This window comes from Oreochromis niloticus, linkage group LG3, assembly GCF_001858045.2.
Source record: "Oreochromis niloticus isolate F11D_XX linkage group LG3, O_niloticus_UMD_NMBU, whole genome shotgun sequence".
NCBI lineage: Eukaryota > Metazoa > Chordata > Actinopteri > Cichliformes > Cichlidae > Oreochromis > Oreochromis niloticus.
Window position 1 is genome coordinate 25718736 of NC_031967.2, and position 19629 is coordinate 25738364.

A 19629-nucleotide genomic window follows, 5' to 3' on the forward strand; every position below is an offset into this window, starting at 1 on the left:
TAACGAAATAACGAAAACTAGAAGTGAAAAAACATTTTCGTTAACGGAAATAAAAATAAAAACGAAAAAAGGAAAACTAACTAAAACTGTAATGAGTGTTCACAAAACTAACTTAAATTAACTGAATTTATAGCAAAAATGTGTTTAGTTTTCGTTGATGTGTGCGTGTCATACAATAGTCAAGGGTGAAAATGAAGTTTAGTTTGCAGGTTTTTTTCTTGCTGTGTCTCATTATGCCAGCAGGTGGCAGTACGTTAGTCGAGTCATCTGTGTTGCCGCTCCGTCCACGCGCAGAATCATGTCAGGAAAAGTCTGGAGAAAGCGCCAGAGTCCAATTTGGGATTACTTTGAATATGACTGTGTTTTGGATAAAGCAAGTGTCTTGTAGTGGAAAGAGACAAATTATGAGGGACATTTCTAAAGGGAAAAAAATCCCACAAACCTTAAAGTGCACTTGAAAAGCTCACACAAGCAGTGTTGCCAACTTAGCGACTTTGTCGCTATATTTAGCGAGTTTTCAGACCCCCTAGCGACTTTTTTTCTATAAAAAGTCGCTAAAAAAAGACGTGAAAGAGCGTATCGCTTTTACTCTCAACAAGCAGCGGGTGCTGTAACGCAGTCAGTTCTTCTTTTACTCTTTTACTCTTATGCTGTTTTGTGGATCACAAGGTTTAAAACTACTTATAAACACACACACACAAAGTAACTCCACCAGAGTGCCTATTTCGGGTCACTTTTGCCGGTCCAAGCCCGGGTAAAGGAGCAGAGTTGGAATTGTGACATTAAAAAAAACAATAACTGCTAAAAGAAATTTAATTTGTAGTTCTAAATAAACTCTAAATGCATTTAGGACGTTTTTTACTCACTTTATGTCTCTTCCACGATGTTATTTCTCTCTCCAACAACATAGGTTACAATTATATTAGCGTGACCAATTATGCAAATTAGGTGATGACGTCATTTAGCGACTTCTAGCGACTTTTAGGACAGCCAATAGCGATTTTCCTTACTGAGGAGTTGGCAACACTGCACACAAGAAGGCTAACCTAGCTTACCTTGAGAAGGTAAGGGAGCACGCCCAACCCTCATCCCCAGAAACAGAAGCTAACCCCAGGCAAGGCAGCGTGATGCATCCCGAGACAACAGGACTGGGATATCTACATAACTGTGTGAGTCAGTTGCCTTCAAAAAGTTTATCAATTCACTTGAACCAAAATTACGAACACCCGGTGCTCCAAGATTTAATAGTCTCATTGTGGCCAAGATATACATTTTATAGTTGCCTGGTATCAATGGTTGTTCATCTGCCCTAATTTATTTATTTATTTATTTAAAGAACCCATAGGTGGGAATGTGAGTTGTCTGTCTCTGCGTGTTAGCCCTGCGACAGACAGGCGACCTGTGCAGGGTATGGTAGCTGGAATAGCAACATACCCAAGGATAAGCAGAAGAGAAATATGATGAAACTGGGATTTTGTTACACTTAATTATTGCAAACACAACTAAAACTATAACTGAAACTAATCAAAACTAAACTGAAACTAAGGATTTTCAAAAAAATAAAAACTAAACTAAACTAGCAAACAATTGGTAAAAACTAATTAAAACTAATATAAAATTGAAAATCTGAAGTCAAAACGAAATAAAAATAAAAACTAATGAAAATTGCAAAACTATTAAAACCCTGGCTTGGACCTTCCACCTGTTGAATTAAAGGGGCTTTTTGCAATTTGCGTTTTGCATGCAAACAGAATCTTTTTTTTTACCCACATGGTGAAATTCTGGTTTTAAGGATGGTCATAACTTCATGTACAGCAGGGGTGTCCAAACTTTTTTCGCTGAGGGCCACATACATAAAAATATAGGAGGGGCTGGGCCACTTACTAGAAATTAGGTATATAACCTTAACTTTACTGTATTAAAAATCACTTAAAAGTGGTCAAATGTGTTATATTGTTGAATATAATTAAAGACAAAACTGCCTTCATCACAGTTTTCCATAAATGGATCTTTATTGATTTATTCAGAAAAAGCTTTGGTAGCTCATTCTCAGAACAGCAGCAGATTTCTTCTTAGACAGAAGATTTACAGCACAGAGAAAAAACAATAAAGGGGAAAATGGGACGGGTAAATTTCAAGTTTGTTATTTAAGTTATTAGGCTTAGCAAAACATCTATTAACGTTCGTTTGAAACGATGATCAACATTAACAGACTGAACTGGACTTAATAACAGTAGTGAGTATCAGCTACGCTGGGTATGTAAATCGGGCCATCCAGCTGTGGTGCTGATCGCCACTCGTGCCAAAAATCCAGACAAATGTCACTTGATCAAGGAGCAGATCTGCATCAGATGAGATCAGCTGACTTTGCGTGTGTGTGCGCTGTGCACAGCGGTGTGTACTCTGTGTGTTAACAAGAAAAACGCATGTAAGAAAGTGGTGCGCAAAAGCAGGGTAGTGACAGAATGGATGCGCATTATTGATATTTGAAGCATGCACATTAACAAACCGGTACTGTGGAATATATTTTTTACTCACCTAAAGTGCTCGTGCTCTCATCCACTCCCCGCAAAAAATTAGCAGCTGTGCGGCGTCTGTGGCATCGGTGCTCTCATCGCATGCGATGGAGTAAAAATCAAAAGCACAGCTTTATCAGACAGTTGCAGTTTAATGTTGGCTGGCGAGTCTTCAATGCGTGGCACAACTGTATTTCTGGACATGCTGACGTTGTTGAAGTCCTGCACTTTTTCCGGGCACATTATTTCGATGACTTTAACAAGGCCGTGTTTTATGAGGTCTCCATCTGAAAAAGGCTCGCCATGTCTTGCGATGAGTTGGGCGACCTCATAGCTGCTATTGGAGCCTTTTCCTGGACAATTTGAGCACGAAAAAAATACTGTTGCTGACCCCGCAGGATAGCTACCATTTGCTTTAAATTCTGCTCTCGCTCAGCACCAGTGTAGGACGCATAGGCCTGATGTTTGGTTTCATAATGACGTCGTACATTATACTTTTTCATAACTGCCACAGTTTCAGTGCAGATAAAACAGACACTTCCCCTTGAATTCTTTGAAGAAATATTCACTCTCCCACCGTGTCTGAAATGTTCTGCACTCACTTTCTACCTTTCGCTTCTTTGGTTCTGCCATGTTTAGTAACTTGGGGTAAATTTCTTCTGTGATTGTCCTTTTTGGTGGAGCAACTGCCTTGATCAACAGCAGCTCCCCCTGGTGTTATAACTAAGAAGTGCAATACACTCAAGCAAAAGTTGAAGTGCGGGCCATATTCTATTCTATTTATAAAATTACTTGCGGGCCAATTAAAACTGGCCCGCGGGCCGGACTTTGGACATGCCTGGTCTATACAAAAACTCCAGCAGTGAAGAAGGAAAGTGAATCCACATTACATTTTGCAACCAGTCGCAATGCCACATCTCCACAGTCTGGGACCGAACTCTATCGTCTAAGATGACAATGTTCACTTCCACAGAGAGGATTTATCAAAGCACCTCCAGCATTTGGGGTAGAGAGGATGGAGAGGACTGCCTGCAGTCCTGACCTCAACCCCACTGAACACTTGTGGGATCAGACAAACTTTTGGAAGCTTTGGAAATTAATTGCATCCCATTACATCAGACATAAAACTAACACTAACAAAGAAGAATGTTCCAAAATTCCTCCACAGCAACGTGAAAGATTCATTGGTGATTATCTCAAATACTGGATTGTAGTTAGCGGGAAGACACTTTTTGAGGTATATTGGGATAATATTTCTTTTCATTGATTTTATTTTAAATCCTTTTAAAACTCAATTTTATATGCTTGGTTTATTTTTGTTGAATGTTAAGATTGGTTTGATGATCTCAAACATATAAATGTGACTAATATACAAAAAAGGAAAAAAAAACACAGCACTATTGAAATAAATAAAAATAAAGTTGAAAATCATCATCATAGCACAGAGTTGTACTGTTTAAAACTTTACATGTGCTATGGCTATCAGCCAATAAGAGCCTTTGAGAACACTGAAACTGGTATAACACATAATTAAATAGTTTGTGTAAGCTGTGCAGTTATAAAATTGCTGTGATAACCCCCCTAATCAATAATGACATTGTTATGTCAGGTAGAAGTCGATTACAACAACATCTCATGTCTGATTCATAGTAAGTAAGTAAGTAAGTAAACTTTATTTATTAAGCGCTTTTCGCAGATAGACAATCACAAAGCGCTGTACATAAATATTAAAATAAACAATAAAATCGATAGACAATGTACACAATATAAAAGATCAAATGTAAATAATGTAAAAAATATAAAATATGAAGAGATCAACAAAAGGCTTGTTTAAACAGAAAGGTTTTTAACTGTTTTTTAAAACAATCCACAGAGTCAAGCAAACGTAACTGTAGTGGTAAACTGTTCCACAGCCTTGGTGCAACAGACTGAAAGGCTCTGTCCCCTTTTGTCTTCAGTCGTGTTCGGGGAACAACTAAGAGACTTTGAGTCTGTGAGCGGAGATGACGAGCAGCAGTGTATTTTATAAGAAGCTTGGATAGATAATCTGGGGTCTGGCCATTTAGTGCTCTATATGTTAAAACAAGAATTTTAAAGCGAATTCTAAACTCTATTGGGAGCCAATGTAAAGAATATAAGATGGGAGTGATGTGAACACGTTTGGTAGAACGAGTTAATAGTCTGGCTGCTGCGTTTTGTATTGCCTGAAGGCGAGAGAGAGATGATTTATCCAAGCTAGTAAACAGGGAATTACAATAATCTAGGCGTGATGACACAAATGCATGAATTAGTTTTTGCAGTTCAGCTGAAGAAACCATATGTCGCAGTTTAGATATGTTTCTTAAATGATAGAAACAGGAACGAGACAAAGATTTTACATGAGAGTCGAGGCCCAGAGAAGAGTCAAATATTACTCCGAGATTTCGAATATTTGACTTGACAGATGGACAGAAGGAGGCAAGAACCTGACTGATTTTAGAATGTAGCCCAGGAGGAGCTATGATCATGGTCTCGGTTTTGTTAGTATTTAGAACGAGGTAGTTGCTTGAAAGCCAATCAGAAACCTGGGTTAAGCACTGGACTAGGGTGGACAGCCTATCCAGCTGATGAGGCTTAAAGGACATATGGAGCTGAATGTCATCAGCATAAAATGATAAGACAGGTCGCTAAAAGATTGAATGATACCAGCTAAAGGAAGCATATAAAAAGAAAATAGTAATGGACCTAAAACTGAAACTGAAACATCTCAAAGTCATTAACAAAACAAGTGAGTTCACCAAATGATATATTAAAAATGTATATGATCGCTAATAATAACAGAGGCTGTTTACTTTCATTCACTTATCTCAGCAATAAGACCAACCTGCAGAGGAGAGCTCTGACTAATATAATGTAAACCCAAATTCAGCCACAGATATAAAACCTTAAAAGCAGCTCTTATATTGTGCTTAAATTGAAGTAAAGAATAAAAAATAAAATAATAATTCAATAATTCAATTTAAGAAGGAACAAATGAAAGATAGTATTACAGAAACTCACTCAGAGCTAATGTGAAGAGTGGAACCAGCACATGATACAATGCAACACATGACCAATATCTACTGCCTCACTTGTAGGTATGGAAGCGAAGTGATTGACCACATCAAAGGACACTATGGTTTCATCTGGATCCAGGGACAGTTTATGGACCTTGTTGGTGAAGGCAGTTTTAGATGTGATGTGGTGTGTCCCCCACAAGAGGCGCTAGGATGCTGGTGAGCTTCTTGGCAATATTGTAGGTGGCTGAGTTTATACTGCTAAAGATAAAGATGACCTTTATTAGTCCCACAGGTGGGAAATTTGTTTTGTTACAGCAAAAGTGCAAAGTTATGTAGTAGAAATTAGAAAACACTGGAATGCAATAAAATAAAATAAAATACTATATACAATAGAATAAAAATAGAATAATATATGCAATAGAATAAAATAGAATACAAATACTATATACAACTGAGTAAGAAAATACAAAAGTACAACTTTGTCAGAGAAAGAATTGCACATATAGCAGTCTTATTGCACGTGTGAGGGTTTGATCAGCTGCCAAAGTCTTTGTTGTAGAGTCTGACAGCAGTGGGGAGGAAAGACCTGCGGAATCTCTCCGTCCCACACCGTGAGTGCCGCAGTCTCCCACTGAAGGAGCTGCTCAGTGCTGTCACAGTCTCATGCATGGGGTGGGAGATGTTGTCCATCAGGGATGACAGCTTAGCCACCATTCTCCTGTCACTCACCACCTCCACTGGGTCCACAGGGCATCCTAGAACAGAGCTGGCCCTTCGGATCAGCCTGTTCAGTCTCTTCCTGTCCCCAGCAGAGATGCTGCCGCCCCAGCAGACCACACCATAAAAGATGGCTGAGGCCACCACAGAGTCATAGAAGGTCTTCAGGAGTGGGCCCTTCACTCCAAACGACCTGAGTCTCCGCAGCAGGTACAGTCTGCTCTGCCCTTTCCTGTAGTCTAACAATGGGTCAGAGTGGGACTCCTTCTTTGTGGATCTTTGGAAGTCTATAAATACAGGGTATAGCATCTCCTGGGTACAGATGATAGTATGTAGGGCAGTCAATGACTTTAAGCTGTTGGAGGTAACTGATAACTTTCTTTTTGTGGTTGCTTTTGGGGTCTTGTTTTAAGGCTTCATTGTTGTCACTAAGGACTGTGATTTTTTTTGTGTGTGTGATTCTCAGTTGTGTTTAGAACAACAGTGCACCTCCCCGTCGTCAGCTGGTGATATGGTGATGTTTTGGTCTTTCCGAGGGATTTGAAGGGCTTCTTTTCTTGTGAGGTTAGATGGATGATTTTTTTTTTTTTTTGTGCATTAGAGAGGGTGGCATCCTTTCATTTATCCTGATTTGCTCTGCTGGAGGTTGTGTTCATTTGTTAGTTCCTATCCTAATCGCTTTTTCTGTCAGACTGATGAGATCCACTATGTGTCACAGGCTGCCGAGGCAGACCCAAGCACAGACCAAGGTGAGGAGACAAAACTGGACTTCACAAAAAGCGAGCCTTTATTTAGGGCAGAAAACTCACGAAAATACAAAAAGGCAAAACCGTAGGAAAACCTGAACATAAACTCAGAAACTATGACTAGGACTCACGGTGACTTTATACTATTTTTAACCAAAATAACAACTATGGGTTACTGTGACCTGACTGGGAAACTGTGACAAGGGTTAGGGGAGATAACACAGATGACGCGACACTTAACAGAGGAAGACTGAGGACTTAAATACACACATAAGGTGATCAGGGGAAGTGGAGACACATGAGGACACAGCTGACTAGAATGAAACATAATGACCCAGGGGAGAGTAAAGCTAACAACATGAACACAGAACACAAGACCCTTTCCAAAATAAAACAGGAAACTTGAATATTTAGACACGACAACACATGCTTAACAGAACTAACACACGACAGACTAGACAAGGAACCAAACACAGAAACCAAGGAGACAGATGATAAATAATCACTAACCTAAATCTCCACAAAACCCTAAATAAGAATAAGACACAAACTTATAACCAAACTAACATGAAAACTCAAAATGAAACTAAAAAAGCTGGGTCAGAGACCCAGCCTGTGACACTATGGGCAGCTGTTGTAAAGAAATAACAAAATTGGGTCCTTTGGTTAGCACCTTCTTTTCAGGTTCAGTGAGGTTCCTGTCTGAAAAGTTATTCACCCATTCATTCTGACTGTCCTTGGCTGTGGTGTCTTCCTGTTTTTGCCTCTACTGTCTAGGCATCAACTGGGAAAAATAAATTTTCATTTGAAATGTATGGGATTTTAAATGTTGTCTTTGAGAGTTGTGGTATTGTTTGTCTTTTGGTATTTCCATATTGGGTTCCTGCCTGTCTTTTTGTTCTTGTTAGTGGGGTCTTGGTTTTATAGTGTAATATTTGTGGAGTTTCTTATTTGAATTTTATACATTGTTCTTTCTTCACTGTGTTTTTTGTTCTGTGCAGTTTCTCCTGTCATTGTATTTAGTTCCCAGCGACTTACTTAACAGATTGCATTTTTTTTTTGTCCTGATGATTTCCTGTGGTTCTCCTTCAGTTGCTTTCTGCTTGGTGGTTTGTTGACCTAAATAATTATTGTCGGTGCTTCTTTGAGTGCAAGCAAGAGTGCTCCTTTAGTCTGTGTATGAGTACAATGTGAATAGCAACATATAGGTGGAAAAATATGCTTTGCAGGTGTTGTTTTGGTCTTTTTGTGATAATATGAATGCATTTTGCAGAAATCCATGATTACAACAAATATAACTTGGTGGAAACTTTATAGCGAGATATATTGATATACATGATTCAACTCTGTGTGGGATTGTAATCTTTAAAAGGAATTTCACGGAGTGTATTAAACACATCTAGTCTTTCTTGGTTCTGATTCTTTAATGACTGACTGGTCAGAATTGCTTTACTCAGTTAGAATTGCTCAGAACTGCATCACTTATTTGGAAATATAACCAAACGTGTTTTAGATTTCATGGTCTTAGCAGTCAAACAGTTGATTTTGCTGAATGATCAACTTTAAAATGAAGCTAACGATGAATGTAAAAACATAAAACATGGAAACAGTGAACATGTCGATTAAGATTTCAGTTAAAAAACTATAGACTTCTCTATGAAGAGGTAACCAAACTGTGTGACTGTCACAGTTTTGTGAGGTGTTCCTTTAAGTTAATAAGAGACACAAAAAATAAAAGTGTATGCAATTCACACACATGCATTGTGCAGGCATTTCACTCAGAAAAACCACACTGAGTTTCAAACTGCTAGTGTTCTCTCACTTCCGTCACATTAACATGACAAGAGACCAGTGAAACCACGGCGCTGCTGGCTGATGAAACTGTGCAGCAGTGACAGCAGTTCAAGTATTTAAGTCCCCTCATTATTGTCACTTTTAGTTTAGATTCTAGTCAGGTCTGAATCTAAAATCTAAATCTAAATTGATCAGTAGTTAGCAGTTAGTTAAATAGTTGTATTGATGCGTAACTATAGTTTAATGACAAGCCTGATAAACTACTGTAACTATACTTTATATATGTATACAGATGAATGGTGTGCTAAAGGCTAACCTTTTATACTTACATATGCATCACTGTGTTGATGTTTTCATAATTCATCTCCAAAAATGTGTTATATGCATTGGACAAGGTAGGAGGTGTGTGTGTGTGTGTGTATATATATATATATATATGTCTATATCTATATATCTATATCTATCTATCTACATATATATATAAAACACCCAGCACGCCCCTGCGGGCGGTTTATCCTTCAAGCTCGGGTCCTCTACCAGAGGCCTGGGAGCTTGAGGGTCCTGCGCAGTATCTTAGCTGTTCCCAGGACTGCGCTCTTCTGGACAGAGATCTCCGATGTTGTTCCCGGGATCTGCTGGAGCCACTCGCCTAGCTTGGGAGTCACCGCACCTAGTGCTCCGATTACCACGGGGACCACCGTTACCTTCACCCTCCACATCCTCTCGAGCCCTTCTCTGAGCCCTTGGTATTTCTCCAGCTTCTCGTGTTCCTTCTTCCTGATATTGCTGTCATTCGGAACCGCTACATCTATCACTACAGCCGTCTTCTTCTGTTTGTCTACCGCCACTATGTCCGGTTGGTTAGCCACCACCATTTTGTCCGTCTGTATCTGGAAGTCCCACAGGATCTTAGCTCGGTCATTCTCCATCACTCTTGGGGGCATCTCCCATTTTGACCTCGGGACTTCCAGGTTATACTCGGCACAGATGTTCCTGTACATTATGCCGGCCACTTGGTTATGGCGTTCCATGTATGCCTTGCTGCTAGCATCTTGCACCCTGCTGTTATGTGCTGGATTGTCTCTGGGGCATCTTTACACAGCCTGCACCTGGTGTCTTGCCTGGTGTGATAGACCCCAGCCTCTATGGATCTTGTACTCAGAGCTTGTTCTTGTGCTGCCATGATTAGTGCCTCTGTGCTGTCTTTCAGTCCAGCTTTGTCCAGCCACTGGTAGGATTTCTGGATATCAGCCACCTCCTCTATCTGCCGGTGGTACATACCGTGCAGGGACCTGTCCTTCCATGATGGTTCCTCGCCTTCCTCCTCTTTCTTGGGTTTCTGCTGCCTGAGGTATTCACTGAGCACGCTGTCAGTTGGGGCCATCTTCGTGATGTATTCGTGGATGTTTCTTGTCTCATCCTGGACTGTGGTGCTGACACTCACCAGTCCCCGGCCCCCTTCCTTCCGCTTAGCGTACAACCTCAGGGTGCTGGACTTGGGGTGAAACCCTCCATGCATGGTAAGGAGCTTTCTTGTCTTTATGTCAGTGGCTTCTATCTCCTCCTTTGGCCAGCCTATTACCCCAGCAGGGTACCTGATCACAGGCAGGGCGTAGGTGTTGATGGCCCGGATCTTGTTCTTACCGTTCAGCTGACTCCTCAGGACTTGCCTGACCCTCTGCAGGTACTTGGTGGTTGCAGCTTTCCTAGCGGCCTCTTCATGGTTCCCATTCGCCTGTGGGATCCCCAGGTACTTGTAACTGTCCTCTATGTCTGCAATGTTGCCTTCTGGTAGTTCAATCCCCTCGGTTCTGACTACCTTCCCTCTCTTTGTTGGTTCCTCGCCTTCCTCCTCTTTCTTGGGTTTCTGCTGCCTGAGGTATTCACTGAGCATGCTGTCAGTTGGGGCCATCTTCGTGATGTATTCATGGATGTTTCTTGTCTCATCCTGGACTGTGGTGCTGACACTCACCAGTCCCCGGCCTGGGGTGTTACATATACATGTATGTATATGTATATATGTATATATATATATATATATATACATATATATATATATATATATATATACACACACACACACACACACACACACTGCCTACCTTGTCCAATGCATATAACACATTTTTGGAGATGAATTATGAAAACATCAACACAGTGATGCATATGTAAGTATAACTCTGGACCCCTCCTCTTGACGCATGGACACTCCCATGAGTCAACTCATCCAACCTAGATTCCTGTCTGAAAGAAAAAGATTAGCTAGATCATGTCCCAGGCACCCTCAGGGCTTCACCTCCTCTGGAGTAGCTCCGTAACCCTGCAATAAAAGATGTTAGTGTGTTTTGCATATTAAGTTTGCTTAAAACCCCGGCTCCGCCAGGAGCCTGCATACACACCATCATGGCCTGGAAAACAAGATCTGGAAGTAAAATCAAACTTCACACTTATAAACAATTGTATCATAAGAGTAATAAAGCACTCTTAGAAAAATAAACATTGCAACACACATGGACAATCCTGGAGGTCAGGCAGAATTTGACAGGTTCCAGAGGTGCTATAAAAAGACCATAAAGTTACCCATCCATATCTGTGGAAAGAAGTGACACAAGTTTCAACACAGGGAATGATTCACATGTTATCCACATCGTCAAAGTAACCTTCACATTTTCCCAACAACACAGTGTAACAGCATCACCAACTCATAACCTGTAAACACAGTTTTCCTCACACATAAACCCAGAAATCCTGTAGTAGAAAAACATCAACCAGCTGTCCTGGTATAAATCACATGAAGAATTGTAATGCTGTAGAAATGTTGGCGCTGCGCAGGTGTACACACTTTGTCACAGTTACCTCTGTGAGCAACACAAGGTAGTGAATAACACCCCTGGTAGATGCACAGACACAGAAAGTAACATTTAAAAGTTAAATCATCACACAACCTCGATGTTGCTGTCATCTTTCTGCTCCTGTAAAAAAAGAAACACACATAGATTCATCTGCACCTTTGTCAGGTGGGGGTTAACTTCGCACAGTGATGTCAGTCAGTCAGTTTTATTTCTCTTCCACTCATTCATTCATGCATTCATTCATTCATCCTTTCTTTGCTGACAGTGGAAACTGTCATCGGATTTCGTTTCCACTTCTCAGCAAAATGACGTCATTTCAAAAAGAAAAAGAAGAATTTTTTTAGATCGGATTATCTCGCTGAATCCTTTTTTGGGTAGGGACCTATTTTCTAATTGTCCCATATAAGTGGCTTTCTCCAGAGCCCATTGTAATCTTTTGGAGAAACTCACTTGCAACAATTTTCTTGACGACGCGTCGTATAGCGCTTCTGTTCTAATCGTGCAGATCTGCTTCAAACGAGGTCATCAAACAAAACTTTCAGTGCACTGTGAAAGTATCAAAATAAAAAGGCCTCGTTAAGTCATGACACACACTCCTCATCTCAGGAGGGTAAATCATACCATTAGCATGGTTCAGCATACCATCATACTAATTGGCAGGCTCAACTTCACAACAAAAGAAAAATCATCAGCTAGATTAATTCAAAACCAAACCAACCATTAGCTGCACAACACACAACATAAGTCTCATGTCTCATTAGCTATGAATTTTAATCCCCAGGACTGTACTTTTTACTCATTTAGGCCACAGATTTTAGTTAGTTTTCCTTTTTCCCCGTCATCATAAAACATGTGACATGTCGTCATGCATTTCACAAAAGACGTTTGTTCTTATGTATTCAGAGTTGTGTATCTGGGTGCAGGATTCACTCACACATCACAACAGGAAACTCAGTGTTTAGAGTCTCCACTCTAACAAACTCCAACACATCCCATTCACTCGTGCTAGAATTCAGTCACCTTTCATTAATCTAAGAACCATCAACTAATTTGCATATCTGCTGTTAACTCACCAAGTTGACAGGACAACAGAAATGCATGTTCAAAATATTATCACAAAAATAGAATTTCCCTCATACAGTAAATTACTTGTGCTGCATCAATCAGGCAGAAAGCATCTCCCAATTTACTATATTAACAACTAAATTTATTGTCTGATCACTGGTTGATCAAACCAGAATCCTGTTTTTTCCCACAAAATTAAACTGTTGTCCTGCAACCTAGAGAGTTAACTGTCAGCATTGGATAAATTCAGCATTTGATAACAAGTGTCTGCTAAATTGACTCTATTTTAACACTGATTTTCATTGCCTGTGTGTTTGTGTTATTAGGCAGGTTTAATCAATGTCTGTGGAGTTGCATCTCCAGCAGGACATGTTCTTAAAGCTGCCTTTCCTACACACTTCTCTGCTATTATTTGATCATTTTCAACTAATGTGCTATGAGTCCACTGATTTTTTTTCTTTTCATCACACGAGGTGACTTGGACAAGATGATGAACAGACTCACATGCTTAAGATGTTGTCTAATCTTCATGAGCTCTCTTTTGTTTGTGTTAGTAGGGTTAATGCATGTTCTGCTTGTGGGTGTGATTTTGTATATGTTTCTTTTTGCAGTGTTTCAGACTCCTTCACAACTTTCCACTTAAACAGTCAGTTTTCTTTTCCCCAGATTTGCTAACCCAAATTTTGATTTCCCACATTAAACACCAGCTTTCCTCTGTGTTCTCACCTGCTCTCACTCTGTCGTCCTCTCCCACTTCAACAGTCCAATAGTCGGCAGTTCTTCTTCAGCTTTGTCCTGTGTTCCACTGTCTCTTCTTGCCATTTTCTCCAAAAGCGGCAAATGTCAAACTCCAACAGTCTCCTCAGTTCTCCTCAAACGTCCTTTTCACAAGCACAGTGAAGTTGCAGCTTGTTGGAAACAGTGTCATTCATCCAGTCAGTCAGGATGATGGTTTACTCTTCTTCTCTGATGCTGTTTGTCCACACTGCTGCTGCTTGCTGGGACTCTTTGCTCAGGACTTTGCTGCTGTCTCTTTATCTGCCATGTTATTGCTCTTGGAACTGCATTCTTTGTCTTCAGGGAGGAGTGAGAGCTCACTTGTGAGGATGAGGGACACATGGCACTGTAAATAAGTTAGCCAGAAACTTGGCCCGAATGTTCCCAATGATGTTAAACTATAATTTCCTTCCGACTGCTGCATATGGGAAATTGATCCGGGTCTGCTCCTCACCTGCAAGTGACACACTGAGACATTTTGATCATTGTTCTCATTGCTTAACCGACACACAGAACTCTCTCTCTATTTTTTGTGAACTCTCCTTTCTTAAAAGTAGAAAATGAGATTGTAGTTGTTCTTGGCTGATAAACTCAAAACCTTTTTCCCTATGTATATTTCTCATCTACAATGTAGATTTTTCTCCTTCTTACTCTCTCTCTTTTTTTTTTGTTTTTTTTTACACTAGCTGGTGACCTGCAGAATCACCGCTCTCACAATGGGAGACAATTACGTTTTGTTTTCTTTTTTGGATTCTTTTCAGTATTTATTTCTGCTTGGAGGGTTTCTTTTAATTTAGTCAATGCGGAGGGGCTACATTTTCCCTCCCATGTGGGACATTTAGTTTTTTTTTTATTTCTCCATCTACATGCACTAATTTGTCCGGCGCCTGGACATTTTTTCTCTAACCACTGCTCGTCAGCAGTGAGTTTTGAAGCTTCGTTACCCATTTTAATCCTTTACAACTACACAACTGTGGCACCTTCTCTGGTACGAGAATCGAGAGAGGTAGTTGACACGGCCTTCGACTTTCAAGCTATTCTTGAAAGCGGTGTCATCTTTATGTGATAAAACACGACCTGTTTCTCTCTTTTCACCAGTACTTGGGTGACCAACAGTAAACAAATTAATGGAATAGTTCAGCCTCCTTATTGTGCTGTAAAATCAACTTATTCCATCAACACAAAAATAAAACAATAAATACCTTTATGCGCGCGCTAACTTTACCCACTACGGGGGAGCTACCAGTCCCAGACGAGCTCTATCTTTATTTTAACCCACTACGGGGAGCTACCAGTCTCAGACGAGCTCTATCTTTATTTTAAATGCTACCAGCCTTCTTCAGGCGAGCTTACACGATTTTACGCAACGTGTCTCAGAGTGTCAATATTCACCTGCTTGTTAATTCACTGCCGGTCTCTCAGGTCCGCCTCATCGACCCCCACCGTCGTGGACCACTTCTAAAAACGCTGGCCAGAACCCGAATTCACGTCTCTGGTCTTTTATCCTGTACCTAGACAGGAGCTGTCGACAGACTTCAGCACGGGCTTCTCACGACGTCAGGACTCGATGAGGTTTTCCCGTAGGATCACACAAAAGTGTTATGTTAATCCGGCTCGGAGGACCAAAAAAATGTCAGGAGTTTTCCTGTAATGCAACTCAGATTGGAATAAGTGACACTCAGACAGGTTTTACAAATTAACGTGCACGGGAGAGAACTGGAAAGGCGCCGTTCCTTCGCTTGACCTCAGTTGCTCTCGTCCGCTCTCCCGTAACACTGCTCTTTTATTGTGGTTACATGAATATGCATAGTTTCATTAACATATGACGTATACCTTGTGTGTGTGTGTGTGTGTGTGTGTGTGTGTGTGTGTGGAGTGAGATATGATCCCGTGAAGACTCCCCAAAGCTGGTGCCAGGAGTCTAGCGGTCCATCTAAACAAAAGGCTCTTAGACTAAAACAGATACAGAGTAGGTGTCCTCCTATACCATAAATCAGTAAAAGAAGGTACAACCTCTCTCATGCTCCCAGGATGTGTGTATGAAAGTCAGAGAGCTCTGGAATGCACACAAAGCTTGCACAATGTAACTTCTCTAGTAAAAAAGAGCAAACACATCTAGAAAACCTTAAACAAAATGTACTTCTAAACATAAACATAATAAAATCTTTCAACAGTATGTATATATGTGTATATGTATATATGTATGTATATATGTGTATATGTATATATGTATGTATATATGTGTATATGTGTATATATATATATGTATATATATGTATATGTATATATGTGTATATGTATATATATGTGTATATATATATATGTGTATATATATATATGTATGTGTATATATATGTATGTGTATATATATATGTGTATATATGTATATATATATATATATATATATGTGTGTGTATATATATATATATATATACACACACATATATATATATATATATATATATATATATGTATACATATATATATATATATATATATGTACAATTTTTTGAATTCCACAATACTGCCTTACTATCTTCTGCCTGCCCACTGGATGTGACAGCTGTGGACTACCTGCTCTCTGATCAGAAGTGAACAGCGTGCATTTCTGTGAAATGTTTCAGCTGTACAACTTCAGCAGATATGAACAGAAACTGAATGTGGGCAAAAGGGTAACTCCAAAGTGACTTTTTAAAACTTTTTTCTTTTTCTAACTCTTCACAGCTATATCATGATCACAAGGTAGGATGCTCCAGTGTTTTATTCTGAATGCCTGTTTTTGTGGCATAGTTTGGTTAAGTTACCACTATTTATTAGTGAGATGCTTCAAAACCATTGTACGGGTCAGCCACTGATTTTTTTCTTTCCATTGATATAAAGGTTTCTTTCTGTGAGCTTTACTGTTATCAGACACCATTGAAAGTAAGACCCCCCCCCCCCAAACAGCTGCTGGGGATTCTGCATCTAACCTTGTTCTGCATTGTAGCCTCTTTGATGCTTGTTAAATGTCCTGCTAATAATTTCCACCTGTTTATATTTGATTGTAAATGTTACACATACTTCTAGAGTATATCTACTAGCTTGCATGCTTTTGCGCTCTTTTGTCTCCTTGACTGTGGCCACAGAACAAAAAAAGCAAAAAATCGAACACTGGTAGCACAGTCATGTTGTGGTTGACCGCTGTAGATCTAAAGATAGGTGAACTGCAGCTTGTGAATGTTAGAGGAAAGCTGTGAACAAGTTTTGAGTGCTCTTAGTAATTTGTCTGTGATTAACACTGAATAATTTGGTCTGTATCATTATTGTTATTATTATTATTATTATTATTATCATCATTACTGGCCATATACACAGTATGTAGGCAAAGTCTTGTACCATCATGATATTTAAAAAAACATGTGCTTCCTGTTCAGTATCAGTGAAAGTACAGCTGCTGCTAACACATATGGATCAGGCATGTCTGATGTTTCTTCTGTTTCTCATATAAACAGTTTAAGTTTCTCACTTTGCATCATGTTCTTCCTGTTTGTCCACTGTTGTGAGTGCTGCAGGACCCAATCTGTACTCACTACTTAATATTCCAGCAGAATATAATGAATACCTGAACTATCATCTGTCTTCCTCTCATCTATTAATGAATCATATCCTTAATTATGTTCAAGATTAACTTAAAGTATGAGAATCCTGCAGTAGCCCTGGTTCACAGCAGTTACTGCAAAACAGTTCAACAGCTGTCAGTTATGACATTACACCTGAGTTTTACAGCGTTATCTGCTAACACAGGGCAGGAACACAGAATGGTGTAGATATCTCTGTAGTTTCATGTAATCAGATTCTTACAAGATGGAAAAATTGAGCTGGTCTTTTTGAGAAGAACTACCAGTGGCGTATCAGTGTAAACTTCCTCTGTGGAGATGAAAATGGATGAAAAAATTCAGAGGTCAACATCAGACGTCAAGTTAATGGAAGTGATCAACAGAGAGAGATAAACCACAGCTGTGATGTCATTTTGCTTTAAAATGGTGAAACAATACTGATGAAAAAGTGATTTACTTTCTTATTTCTGAGCAAATCTATTTTAATATTAAATATTATTTAAATATTAAATCTGATGTTACTGTCAAATCAGGTCTAAGATAAGATAATAATTTAACTACAGAGTAAAATTATTTATATATCTATACTGCTAAGGATAAACTGCAAGATCAGACTCAAGCAAAAAGCAACCCAAAAATTTGCTTTTATGAAACATGATGAAAAGAGAGAAAAATAAATTCTCATGAGAAAACAAACAAACTGGCTGTGTCTGTCTGCACATCTGTGAGTGTGATGTTAAAAAGATGGAAATGAATATGGAAAGATCAGTCGTCAACTAAGTGTCAGCTGAAACACACTCTACAGCAGCCATCAGAAGACTGCTGAGTTTTAGTGCTGCTAATTAGAGCCGTCCTCTAGCTTAATCACTTCTGGCATAGAAGGAGTCTGGTATGTACTTCAAACCGTCCTCGGTCACTAGCCACTTGTTGACTTTAAGTCTATATTTCACCCCCTGCTGGTATTGTAGCTTCTGCATGAGTGTCCATTTCACGCTCAGGAGAGGCAAAGCATCACATCCACATGGTGGAATTGAGCACTCAAAATGCTTAATGTACAGAATTTAATGGTCAGACTTCAAAATCATTTAAATTTTTTTAATTGTTGACGTTACACCATCACATCTACATATCGTGGTTTAAGTAAGATGTTTTTGGTCAGTGGAGACCTAACAGCACAAAAGCACGGCTCCATCCTGTATTGTATTAACAGTCCAGGATACTGATGGTTGTGTAATAGTGCGAGAGATATTCTTGGTACACTTTTGTCCCCTTAGTACTAAGTGAGCATTGTCTGAATATCTCAGAATACTACTGCAGAAAACAATACTAAGTATTGTTTTTGACCATGTCCATCCACCTTTATGACCATAGTGTACCCATCTTCTAATGAATGCTTCCAGCAGGTTAACGTGCCGTGTCACAAAGCTAAACTCATCACAAACTGGTTTTTCGAACATGACAATGAGTTCTGACAATCATAATTAATTATGATTAAGGAACTAATTATGATTAAGGAACTGACCTCACAGCCCATTGTTCCTTCAGTGGGCTGGTTTCAGTCATTATGCAAATGTACTGTTTATAAGGTTTGGGGAAACCTGCAGTCAGCTGAGACTGAAGAAGTCACTTGGATGAGTGACGAAACGTTTCTCCCGCAAAACGCTACGTCCAGATGAACAGAATCAACTTTTGGAGATTTACTTTCCTGGATGATTGAGAATGCATCAAGAAGATAGCAGAAACTCACTGAGAGCTATTTGAGGAGTGGAACCAGCGCGAGACAAAGGGGAGGAAGTGAAACTAAATGCGAGGCACAAAAGACCATCTGCTATCAAAGTATCTGTGGATGATCACAGCCATAGAAATAGCAATTCGAAACAACAACATTGCAGAAGTGGAAGCAGAGCAACTGTGAACATAAGTTTTGGCCTTTCTCAGCAATGCAAAGCCAACATCTGCATGGAGGAGAGGAAAGCACTCACATTGCTTAGTAATGACAACATTATCATCCTTCTGGAAGACACGGGTGGGTGCACAGTTTTGCTAAACCAGAAAGACTATCATGAGAAAATGTTGTCACTGCTCAGTGATGAAAATACGTATGAGCCCTGAAATGAGATCCAGGAAGTGGCTACAGGAAGAGGGTGACAGATTATCTGAAGCAGTTAGAACAAGACAATACTATTGACCCAACTTCATACCCTGTAACCAGGGGAATCTACACCAAGTCTGCATGTTTTACCGAAGATACATAAACAGGGTTTAGCTTTCAGACCTCTATGATTGTATGTGTTGCGGCCAGGTGTCCGGACAGAAAGAACATGGACCCAAATGAGAAACAGTGTGGAGGGCAAGGATTGCTTTTATTTAGTTTATTGTGTATTTACAAGTATGGTGATGAGGTGTAAATCTAGGAGCTCTGGTTCAGTCGTGTGAGTGATTAAGTGTCTCTGGGCAAAGGCACTGCAACAAAGGAAAGAATTATTAATGATTTGAGGGGGTAGAGAATTAGGAAACTAAGTAACACG

At 39.7% G+C, this 19629-nt stretch overlaps 1 protein-coding gene across 1 annotated transcript in view; it reads left to right on the plus strand.

The window, feature by feature from the left end:
- LOC109194483 (titin) overlaps positions 1 to 19629 on the plus strand; it is a 722900-nt gene that overhangs the window by 514858 nt on the left and 188413 nt on the right. The window lies entirely within an intron of this gene.